The sequence below is a fragment of the Coenobita brevimanus genome, chromosome 42, assembly GCF_032717465.1.
Source record: "Coenobita brevimanus isolate Jiangsu-jjx chromosome 42, ASM3271746v2, whole genome shotgun sequence".
Taxonomy (NCBI): Eukaryota; Metazoa; Arthropoda; class Malacostraca; order Decapoda; family Coenobitidae; genus Coenobita; species Coenobita brevimanus.
Genome location: NC_136995.1, coordinates 8549964 through 8563177, shown reverse-complemented (window position 1 = coordinate 8563177; position 13214 = coordinate 8549964).

Below are 13214 nucleotides of genomic sequence, written 5' to 3'. Positions count from 1 at the left end.
GATGATGATGATGGTGGTTTAATATTCTTGAAAGGGGGCTTGTAGTAAAACAGTCGAAGGAGAATGGTGAAGGATGCGGCGCAATAATGACGTTGTGTGTGTGTGTGTGTGTGTGTGTGTGTGTGTGTGTGTGTGTGTGTTTTTAGCAAGGATGTAAATGGACTGAGTAGAGAATCTTTTAGGACTGACTGTGCACGTTTTATCCAGTTGTATTTCTATCTATTCTATTGCCAGACGCCTTAATCCCGTACTGGATGCCCACAAACAAATCGCCTCCACGTCGCCCTGTCCCCTGCCATTTCACTGCCCTGCTCCCAACTCACACCCCCCTCTCTCATATACCTCTCCACTCCATCCCTTCATCTCGTCCTCGGCCTCCCCCTCCCTCCCCCCCTCCACCTTTCTCACATATACTCTCCTCGTCAGTCGCACCCTCCATCCTCTCCACATGACCAAACCACCTCAGTGTGTTCCTCCTAACGCTTCCTATCACATCCACACCACAGCACTCCATATCCTCATTTGTCAGCCTGTCTCTCCATATGACTCCACAGGCTCCTCTTAAATAACTCATCCACTGCTCTCACTCTTATGTCCTTCCAACAAAGTCCAAGCTTCACTTCCATACGTTAGAGCTGGTATCACAATACTGTCATGTAGTAACTTTTTCACTCCCATGCCCACTTCCTTGTTTCTTATCACTGCTTTCAAAGCAACTTTTCTTCCTTGTACCCTTTCAAGCACTTCACACTTCAAACCTCCATCCTTACTCATCACACTTCCCAGGTACTTAAACGTATTCACATTTTCCATTTCCTCACCATCCAACCTCACTGTACATTCACTGACTTCACCTCTATCAAAGACCATCACTTTACCCTTCCCTACATTCACCTTTAGATTCTGTTTCTTACACACTCTCCCAAACTCATCCACCAAGCCTTGCAACTCCCCTATGTCTTCACTTAACAACACAGTATCATCTGCAAACAACAGTACAACTACCCTCTCTCACTAGGGCCACTCCAATATACACTACCCTACTTTGTATCTCTTTTATTACCCCATCATTGTACAGATTGACCAGCCATGGAGACATGACACATTCCTGATTCAACCCAACCTTCAAAGAGAAAAATTCACAGTTCACCATACACACACACTGCAGCCTTAGCACCATCGTACACACTCTTCACAGCATTCAGCAACTTCCCATCTACTTTATATATTCTTAATACTTTCCACAATCCTTGTCTATCCACCTTGTCATATGCATTCTCCAAATCCATGAAGGCCGCATACAACTTCTTTCCCATCTCTAGAAACTTTTCCACTAAAGATCTAAGAATGAATATCTGATCTACACAACCTCTTCCCTTCCTAAAGCCTCCCTGTTCTTCTCCAACTAAGTTCTCTGTTATTTCCCTAATTGTTTCAATGAGTATCCTACCATTCACATTTCCAATTACACTAATGTAATTACTCAAATGCCCCTATGATTACCACACACTTTTTTCCCCTTTTCCTTTGTACAAAGAAATAATTATACCTGACACTACTCCGGGACTCCACCTTCCTCCCAGGCCAATCTGCACATCTTCCACATCCATTCTACTACTATCTTTCCCCCATGCTCCAGCATTTCACCACACACTCCATCAATTCTTTGGGCTTTCCCCAATTTGACTTTCTTCATTGCTTTCACAACTTCTATCTTACTGATTTCTTCCTGTCTTCTCACCTTCCTCCTTCTCTCAGCCATTCCCCAGCCACTTATACTCGCATTACTTCCGTTCTCTATGTTCAACAATTCCTTAAAGTGTTCTCTCCAGCTGCTGACTTTCTCCCTTCTCCACCAGTAATCTACCATTTTTATCTGTCACTCCACTACTAACTTCACTTCCACCCTGTCTTACTCTCTTCACCTCTTTCCAGAACATTTTCTTACAATCCCTCCACTTTACACTCAAATTCCTTTCAAATTCCTCATCCACTCTCTTCTTACTCTCTCCTACTAATCTTTTTCACCTCTTTCTTTCTAGATATAACTCCCTCCCGCCTCAACTTCATCCACGCCCATATTTCTCATCCATTCATTGTATGCTTTCTTCTCTTGTGCTTTTATCTGAGGGTAAAGTTGAACATCTACTGAACAATACTAGGGTGTGTTATTCTGATTAGTTTCTGGCATTTTCTGTGAGCAGTGTCTCATGTGCCATTTTCACCAACTTTTCCTTGTATTAAATGAGTGGATATATTACATTTTATTAACTGTAGTCTGGTTTGTTTTGCTTTGTTTTCCATGTGTTGCTTCTTCAGTAATTTATTTCCAAACTCATATCTGTGATATATGAAGGGAGGACTATATTAATTCAGTTTTTGTATTGCCTTTTATGATAGGTAAATATATTATGCAGTATTAGTTTTTTATGACCAGCTTTGAACTGGTCTAGCTCCGTATTGTGTGTGTGAGTATGTGTGTGTGTGTGTGTGTTGTTCCATCTTTAGCTTTTTTTTTCTCAACTATTTTCTGTGGTACGTGAATGAATAGATTACCTCATTGAAATGCTACTGACTGTTACACCTTTATCTAGCGTTATAAATTATGGTCGTGTTCACTATTTCCTCTGTGGCTTTTTCCACTTACCCTCCAGTAATATATGATGTGGCTGTATTGGCTTTTCATAGACTGGTTAGCTCTGTATTAGCTTTGCGTGATGTATAATATTTCTTTCCTTACTTTATTACTGATTCTCCCCTCTGTGATGAATTGCATTATAAAGAGTGGCTTTGGATTAGCAATGTTCTGGCATTTGTAGCCTTGTTAGGAATATTTCTTGTTAAAAAATAATTAAATAATTCAGTCTTCCTCTTATGTGGTATGTGATGCGTGTTTGGGTTTTTGACCTTCAATTTGGCTTTTTTTTTTCTTTTCCTTGGAGGGAACAATCATGCATTTGGTTCCTTCTTCATTGCATTAAAAAATAAAACGAGTAGAATAGTTTGTGCAATAGCTTTTCTGTGATAAATGAATGAAAAGATAAGCTCAGTGGGTAGCTTTGGGTTAGTACTGTTTTGTCTTACCCTGTCTTTTGCGATTTGTTCTTGCTCTTCTATGTAATTAATGAATGAATTTATTAGCTTTTTTATTAGCTTTTATATAAGTGTATTTACTTGTGTAGTATGTGCTGTTACTTTTGTACCATTTTTACACTTTCGCTCGGCGGGTAGATAGATACACTATATTGTTTAAGTTTTTTTCGATAAACTTATTTCAGTGATTTAACGAAACAATTTTGCTTTGTGTGCGCGCGCGCGCGCGCGCGTGTGTGTGTGTGTGTGTGTGTGTGTGTGTGTGTGTGTGTGTGTGTGTGTGTGTGTGTGTGTGTGTGTGTGTGTGTGTGTGTGTGTGTGTGTGTGTGTGTGTGTGTGTGTGTGTGTGTGTGTGTGTGTGTGTGTGTGTGTGTGTGTGTGTGTGTGTGTGTGTGTGTGTGTGTGTGTGTGTGTGTGTGTGTGTTAAGGTGTGAAGGTGCAGATTTGTATAGTGTGTATGACAACTTATAAATGTTTGTGTGATAGAGAGAGAGAGAGAGAGAGAGAGAATTTGTCAAAACACTGGGTGCTTGCGATACCAGCATTAAAGCACACACACACACACACACACACACACAACAAGGCAAAGGATAGTTATATCGGTTGTGTTAAATAACTGAAAAAAGTTAATTGATTAAAACTTAGGCTATAAACTGTATCCATCTACCCATCGAGCGAAAGTGAGCTAGTAAAAAGGTACAAAGGTAACAGTGTATACTACACAAGTAAGTACAGTTCTAGATCACTCAAAAGCTAATCAAAACGGTAATATATTGTTACGGAACAGAGAAAGATAATGTACACTTTAAGTGAGAATACTAATAATCACTACTGCCCCGTAAAGGTCCAGGTTCAAAATAAAAGAGTTAGGTAAAATTACAAGTTAAAGTTTAATGCTCAAACTAACAACAAAACATTCAGGACTCATAAGGATAATGTAATGGCAAAAAACAGGTTAAATATATGGTTAACTGCAATAGCCTCTATTAACACGAAATTAGCAAGAGTAAATTTACCTGTCAGCCCTGATAAAATGAAAATACACTGGGTAATGCTCAGTTAATGCAAGATAAATTATTACAGATACAAAATATTATCAATGATGGCTGACAACAAAAAACCCCCACATAAATCACAAAAACCTTTTTAGGCCCAAGAATTAACCTTATGCTACACAGTACAAGAAAAAATGCAACAACAGTTATACTCAAATTACACACAGCTGCTAGATGGTTGGAGACTTCCTGAGCACTCACAATAATAACTGTACAGGGGAGGACAGAGATGTGAACAAAATGAGGAGTAGATCTAAGTGGCAATAATGCAGAGACTGAGCTCATTATATAGGGGCCAGCAGAGCTTGATACAACTTGTAAGAAGGACGCGCAAATGAAGCCATAGGGGACAAAGAGCTGACAATCCTGCTCTGAAAGGACGACTTACTCTACTATAACGGTAGAAGGGGGGACTGAGGCAGAACACGCTCGTGATAAAACATGCAGCATACTGTGCGTTAAAATTACACAAAGGATGATGAAATCATAGGCTATGTAACAATATTCATTCATTGATTATGTAGAAGAGCTACTTACAAAGCAAGGAGAACAGCAAGCAAAAGACAGGGCAAGACAAAGCTATATCAACCCAAAGCTTCCCACTGAGCTTATCATTTCATTTATTTATCATAGAAAAACTATTGCACAAACTATTCTACTCACCTATTTTTTATATGCATGGAGGAAGGAACCAAAGGGCAAAATTCCGCAAAATTGTCCCCTCCAAGAAAAAAGAAAAAAAGCCAAATTCAAGATCAAAAACCTAAACAAGCAGCACATACAACGCAAGAGCAAGACAAGGCTTGTCAAATCAAAGCTATTTTAACTTTTAGCAAAAAAAAAAATATATATTCCCAAAAATGCTACAAAAAGAACGCCACACAAGGCCAGAACAGAGCTAATCCAAAACCAAGTTGTATAATGCTATTCATCGCGGAGGTGAGAATCAGTAATAATGTAAGAAAAGGAACATTATACATCACACAAAGCTAATACAGAGCTAACCAATCATATGCTAATCAATGAACAGCCAATACAGCCACATTAATTATCACAGGAGAGCAAGTGGAAAAAGCCACAGAGGAAATAGAATACATCAGTCAATGCAAGATGAAGTAATAAGTAACAAGTCAATGAAGTAATTTATTCATTCACGTATCAAAATAGTTAAGGGAAAAAAATAAAGATGGAACAACACACACACACACACACACACACACACACACACACACACACACACACACACACACACACACACACACACACACACACACACACACACACACACACACACACAAACACACACACACACACACACACACACACACACACACACACACACAAACACACACACACACACACACACACACACACACACACACAGACAATGAAAGCTAGTCATAAAAAGCTAATACTACATGACAGATACATCCATCATAAAGGCAATATACAAACTAAATACTATCACAGGCATGAGTTTGTGGATAAGTTACTGAAGAAATAATACATGGAAAACAAGGCAAGACAAAAGCTTACACCAAACTACAGTTAATAAAAAAGTAATATATTCACTAATTTAATAGAAGGAAAAGTTGGTGAAAATGGCACATGAGAACCAGCTCACACAAAAAGCCAGAGGCTAATCAGAAGAACACACCGAAGAGAATTGTTCAGTACATGTTCAACTTTAGCCTCAGTTACAGTAAGATAACACGTACACAGTCAATCCTAAAAGATTCTCTACTCTAATTCACCTTTTCTAACCTTGCTAGGCAATTTACATCCATTCATCCATCATCCAATCCTACGTTGCCCCAGGAGGAGCGTAGGAGCCCAGGGATAGGCAGTTGGTATTGACATTTAAGATGAGAGTGACAAACCTCACTCATCCCTGAGTGGCATTACGTGAGCAATAAACCCCAACCACCCCTTAGATATAAACCTTCATCGGCTCAATCCGATTGGAGCACAATAATTACCCACTAAACCACCAGGTATCAAACGATTTTTGTAAATTATGAACATATTTTTCGACCAGGAAGTTTGACTACAGCCTTGAGCAACCTTTCCGCTGCTAAAGGTCTGTTAAAAGTTAAATCAGTCGGTGGTTGGTGCTGTAAATCGGCAGGCCGAAGTCGATTAATATCGGTATCGGTATCAGCACGGAAAAATTATCTGATAATCGGATTCGTATCCTATTCGGCTGAAAAACGACGGAAAATCCATAAATGCATGTTTTACCTAAAGACCCTAGACCAGTGTTTCTCAACTGGTGGTCCATGGTGACTTTTTGGGTGGTCCACAGGACGTTCACTGTATTTGGTATTAAATTGGTGATTGCTGCATATATTTTTAAATTTATTGAAAAAGCAGTACGAAAAATTTTATCAAAATAAATGAGTCTATTCATTTTATTGTATTATTCCTATTTAAGAAATATTTTTCAAACCAAAATGTTTGTTGTCTATGCTTAATTTATTATTACTCAAAAATGAAATGGTCCACGATATTTTTTTTTTTTTTTAATTGGGCTGGTGGTCTGTGTCCTGAAACGAGTTGAGAACCACTGCACTAGACTAGCACTAATTTCTCTATCACTGTAGGTGTGAACTAACTGTGTAATAATTATTATTCAGAGATACGGTCGTATCCCACATTCTACTGACAATTTTAAATGATAAAATGCTTAAGTAAAACATACGAAATATTTAAATCATATTATATCACTTGTTAGAATGAAGCTCGACACAAATACCTAGAAAACGGTCTTATCTCAAGAAGCTGTGGCAGACTTCTATGAACGTGCGAGTGTCACACAAACACACACACACACACACACACACACACAAACACACTGGCGGTGTTCCATCAATGATACGATTTAACCTTGTTAACATTCGATGGTACAAGAGCTGAGAGCAGAAAAGGGAATAATTTTTTTTTCTCTAAATCTTCTGTAAAATGCATACACAAAATTAGATTTGCAAGTAACGACCAAATTTAACACTAAATTCCTTAAACTCGAAGAAAGACAACGATAATTAATTTCGGTTTATTATTTAATCGTATGCATTTTACAAAAGTTTAAGAGATAAAAAATGAAGAGAAACACTTTTCCGATCACAGCTGTTGTACCATCGAATGTTAACAGGGTTAAATCGTATCATTGATGGAACACAGCCAATGTGTGTGTGTGTGTGTGTGTGTGTGTGTGTGTGTGTGTGTGTGTGTGTATGAGACACTCGCATGTTCATAGAAGTCTGCCACAGCTTCTTGAGAGAAGACCGTTTTCTATGTATTTGTGTCGAGCTTCATTCTAACAAATGATATAATATGATTTTAATATTTCGTATGTTTTCTATATATCTATCTATTGCCAGACGCCTCAATCCCATTCGAGGTGGCCACAAACAAATCGCCTCCACGTCGCCCTATCCCCTGCCATTTCACTGAACCGCTCCCAACTCACACCCCCCTCTCTCATAATATTATACCTCTCCACCCCATCCCTCCATCTCATCCTCGGCCTCCCTCTCCCTCTTCTCCCCTCCACCTCACTCACATACACTCTCTTCGTCAGTCTTTCGCCCTCCATCCTCTCCACATGGCCAAACCACCTCAGTATATTCCTCTTAACGCTACCTATCACATCCACATCCACACCACAACGCTCCTTTATATCCTCATTTGTCAGCCTGTCTCTCCATATGACTCCAGAGGCTTCTCTTAAATAACACATTTCCACTGCACTCACTCTTGAGTTGTGTCCTTCCAGCAAAGTTCAAGCTTCACTTCCATACGTTAGAGTTGGTATCACAATACTATCACAGAAACTTTTTCACTTCCATGCTCACTTCCCTGCTTCTTACCACTGCTTTCAAGGAACCAGCAACCTTTATTCCCTGCTGTACCCTTCCAAGCACTTCACCCTCCAAACCTCCATCCTTACTCATCACACTACCCAAGTACTTAAACGAACTCACATTTTCCAATTCCTCAACATCCAACCTAGCTGTACATTCACTGACTTCACCTCTCTCAAAGACCTTCGCTTCACTCTTCCCTACATTCACTTTTAGGTTCCGTTTCTTACACACTCTCCCAAACTCAACCACCAAGCCTTGCAGCTCTCCTTCGTCTTCACTCAGCAACACAGTATCATCTGCAAACAAAATTACAGGGAGTTTCCAAACACTACCCTCTCTCACCAGGGTCACTCCAACATCCACTACCCTAGCTTGAACCTCTTTTATTACCCCATCCATGTACAGATTGAACAACCATGGAGACATGACACATCCCTGTTTCAACCCAACCTTCGAAGAGAAAAATTCACTCAGTTCACCATCCACACGCACTGCAGCCTTAGCACCATCATACATACTCTTCACAGCATTCAACAACTTCCCATCTACTTCATATATTCTTAATACTTTCCACAATCCTTGTCTATCCACCTTGTCATATGCTTTCTCCAAATCCATGAAAGCCGCATACAACTTCTTTCCCTTCTCTAGGAACTTTTCCACTATAGATCTAAGAATAAATATCTGATCTACACAACCTCTTCCCTTCCGAAAGCCTCCCTGTTCTTCTCCAACTAATTCCTCTGTTCTTTCTCTAACTCTGTCAGTAAGTATTCTACCATACACTTTTCCTATTATACCACAGCTTCTTGAGAGAAGACCGTTTTCTATGTATTTGTGTCGAGCTTCATTCTAACAAGTGATATAATATGATTTAAATATTTCGTATTTTCTATCTGTCTATTGCCAGACGCCTCAATCCCGTTCGGGGTGGCCACAAACAAATCGCCTCCACGTCGCCGTGTCCCCGTCATTTCACTGCCCCGCTCCCAACTCACACCCCCCTCTCTCATATACCTCTCCACCTCATCCCTCCATCTCATCCTCGGCCTCCCCCTCCCTCTTCCCCGCTCCATCTCACTCACATACACTCTCTTCGTCAGTCTTTCGCCCTCCATCCTCTCCACATGGCCAAACCACCTCAGTGTATTCCTCTTAACGCTTCCTATCACATCCACATCCACACCACAACGCTCCTGTATATCCTCATTTGTCAGCCTGTCTCTCCATAGGACTCCACAGGCTCCTCTTAAATAACTCATTTCCACTTCACTCACTCTTGACTTGTGTCCTTCCAGCAACGTCCAAGCTTCACTTCCATACGTTAGAGTTGGTATCACAATACTGTCATAGGAGTAGACTGTAGCACCAGTCGAGCAGGGCAGTACTCCCGAGGTGGATGGAAAGCTGATGACAGGGAGTGCTGGAGCTCCCGTTTCATCAGCCCTCAGGACTAGTTCCTGACCATCCCCCTTTGCTGAACTTTTTCAGTGTCTCAGTTACACAGAGAGTAGGCTAGCATGCTCTCCAGTTCAAATTTCTCTATCTACACCAAACTACATGCACAGTACACACTACACTTCCTATTCAAAATTCAACAAAAATGGCGTCTCTTCATCAAGTCTCGGAGTCCCCAGGGGGCGGGGGACATAAATGCCCCCACCATAGGCCACTTACCCGATGACGACTCGAGGTGCCTGGAACCACTGTCTGACTCTCTTCTTCATTTCTGCAACATTCGCGGCCTTTCCTCTAACTATCGCTCTGTAGAGCACCACCTCTCCTCCTGTAAACCTCACCTTCTTTTTCTAACGGAGACTCAGCTGTCTGAGGCAACTGACAGCAAACCCTTTTCTGTATCCTAATACTTTCTCTATACTCATTTCAAAGCCGAAGGTGGCTGTTGTGTATATATACGCAACGACTTATCTTGCTCTCGTGTTCCTGAACTCGATTCTTCTGAATTCTCTACACTCTGGCTTCGGCTTTCCTGTCATTCTCTGACTAAATATATCTGTGCTGTTTACTTATCCCCTAATTCTACTGACTATCAAAAATTCTTCTACGATGGAACACATTCTATCCATTTCTCCTTTCTCTGAAATCTCCATTCTAGGAGATTTCAATGTTCACCACCACCTTTGGCTCTCCTCTCCTTTCACGGATGCACCTGGTGAACAAGCCTACATCTTTTCTATCCTTAATGACCTAGAGCAGCTTGTACAGCACCCTACCTGTATCCCTGACCGCCTTGGAGAGAGCACCAACATACTTGACCTCTTCCTCACAACTAATCCTTCCGCTTACTCTGTTAATCTTTTCTCTCCGTTGGGCTCCTCCGATCACAACCTTATTACCTAACCTGTCCTATCACTCCGGTACGGCCTGTGGACCCTCCAGGGAAACGTCGTCTGTGTCATTTTGGAGCCGTGGACTGGGAGGCCCTCAGGCAGTACTTCTTTGATTTTCCCTGGAATGATTATTGCTTCCATGGCCGGGAGCCATCTGAGTGTGCCTTGCTCATTACGGAGGTTATTCTCTCGGGCATGGAAGCATACATTCCTTTCTCATATCCTTTGACTAACGCAAGAAAGCCTTGGTTTAATCACGCTTGTTCTAATGCTGTCCGCAACAAGGAGAGGGCCTACAAAAGGTATCTGAGCCAACCCACCCCTGAATCACATCTTTACGTTTCTGTCCGGAATCGTGCTAAGTCTGTTCTTCGCTCTACTAAAACTAATTTCATCCATACTAAATGCTCTCAACTCTCCAACTCGAATTCTTCCCGCTCCTTCTGGCACCTTGCCAAAAATCTTTCTAACAACTTTACCTCATCATCCTTCCATCCTCTTTTCTACTCTGAAGGTTCTGTAGCTAAGTCTTCCACTGATAAAGCAGATCTCTTCGCACAGACTTTCTCCTCCAATTCCACCTTAGACGATTCCGGTGCTGTTCCTCCATCACTTCCCCCCTCTGACTTCCTTATGGCTGACATTAAAATGTCTTCAGTTGATGTATTTTCTGCCATCACTGGCCTCAGTACTAACAAGGCATATGGACCTGATGGGGTCCCTCCTGTTGTTCTCAAGAACTGTGTTTCTGTGCTTACACCCTGCCTAGGCAAACTCTTTCGCCTCTGTCTGTCAACTTGTACCTTTCCTTCTTGCTGGAAGTTTGCTCTCATTCAGCCAGTCCCAAAGAAGGGTGACCACTCCCAACCCTCCAACTATCGTCCAATTGCTTTAACGTCCTGTATTTCAAAAGTTTTCGAGTCAATTCTCAATAGAAAAATTTTAAGGCATCTTTCCTATCACAACCTTCTTTCCGATCGTCAGTATGGGTTCCGTCAGGGACGCTCCACTGGCGATCTTCTCACCTACCTTTCAGACTCCTGGTCATCCTCCTTTCGGGACTTTGGCGAAAGCTTTGCCATTGCACTTGACATCTCAAAGGCTTTCGATCGAGTCTGGCATAAATCTTGAATTTCCAAACTGCCCTCCTACGGTTTCTATCCTTCTATCTGTGCCTTCATCGCTAGCTTCCTTTCTGGTCGTTCTATAGCCGCTGTTGTAGACGGCCATCGTTCTTCTCCTAGATCTATCAACAGTGGTGTTCCTCAGGGCTCTGTCCTATCACCAACTCTCTTCCTTTTATTCATCAATGATTTCTAAGCTGTACATCTAACCCTACCCACTCATACGCTGATGACTCCACCCTTCACCTTTCCATTCGGTTCCCGCAACGCCCATCTCAACAGTTACTTCAACAAACAAGGGATGAGGCTATGGCACACCTAATGTCTGACTTGGCTCATATCTCTGACTGGGGGTAAAAATAATATGGTTGTTTTTAATGCATCTAAGACTCAGTTCTTACACCTATCAACCCGACAAAATCTTCCACAGGTTTACCCACTAATGTTTAATAATATGCAGCTTAATGCTGCATCATCCTTGAACATGCTTGGGGTTTCATTTACTCGGGACTTATCTTGGAAAGATCATATTACATCTCTTGTAAAATCTGCTTCCAAGAGATTGGGTGTGCTAAGCCGACTCCGCTCTTTCTTTGCCCCTGCACAGTTGTTGACTCTATACGGGGGTTTTATCCGCCCCTGTGTGGAGTACAACTCTCATGTGTGGGGAGGCTCCCCACATACAGCTCTTCTCAATAGGGTGGAGTCAAAGGCTTTTCGTCTCATTAACTCTCCTCCTGTTACTGACTCCCTTCAACCTCTGTCTCTTCGCCACACTGTTGCATCTTCATCTCTTTTCTATCACCACTTTAATGGTCACTGCTCCTCTGAACTGTCTGCTTTCATTCCTCCACGTCTACGACGGGCGCGTAGCACCCGTCTGGCAGCAAACTCTCATCCCATTTCTGTCCAACTCTCTATTGCAAGAGTTAACCGTTACTCCTAGTCTTCCATTTATGCAACAGGTCAGCTCTGGAACTGTCTCCCTCTGTCTGTATTTCCTGCTCCATATGATCAATCTTTGAAACGCAGTGTGTCCAGGCATCTCAAAATGATCGGATCTTGAATTTGGCTCTCTATTGTATTTTGTTTTTCTCTTGGAGGGAACTATTACTGCGGGCTCTTGGCCTTTGGTTCCTTCTTCCTCGCATAAAAAAAAAAAATGTAACTTTTTCACTTCAATGCTCACTTCCCTGCTTCTTATCACTGCTTTCAAGGAACCAGCAACCTTTCTTCCCTGCTGTACCCTTTCAAACACTTCACCCTCCAAACCTCCATCCTTACTCATCACACTACCCAAGTACTTAAACGTACTCACATTTTCCAATTCCTCAACATCCAACCTCGCTGTACATTCACTGACTTCACCTCTCTCAAAGACCTTCACTTTACTCTTCCCTACATTCACCTTTAGATTCTGTTTCTTACACACTCTCCCAAACTCATCCACCAAGCCTTGCAGCTCTCCTTCGTCTTCACTCAACAACACAGTATCATCTGCAAACAACAATACAGGGAGTTTCCAAACACTACCCTCTCTCACTAGGGCCACTCCAACATCCACTACCCTACCTTGTACCTCTTTTATTACCCCATCCATGTACAGATTGAACAACCATGGAGACATGACACATCCCTGTTTCAACCCAACCTTCGAAGAGAAAAATTCACTCAGTTCACCATCCACACGCACTGCAGCCTTAGCACCATCATACATACTCTTCA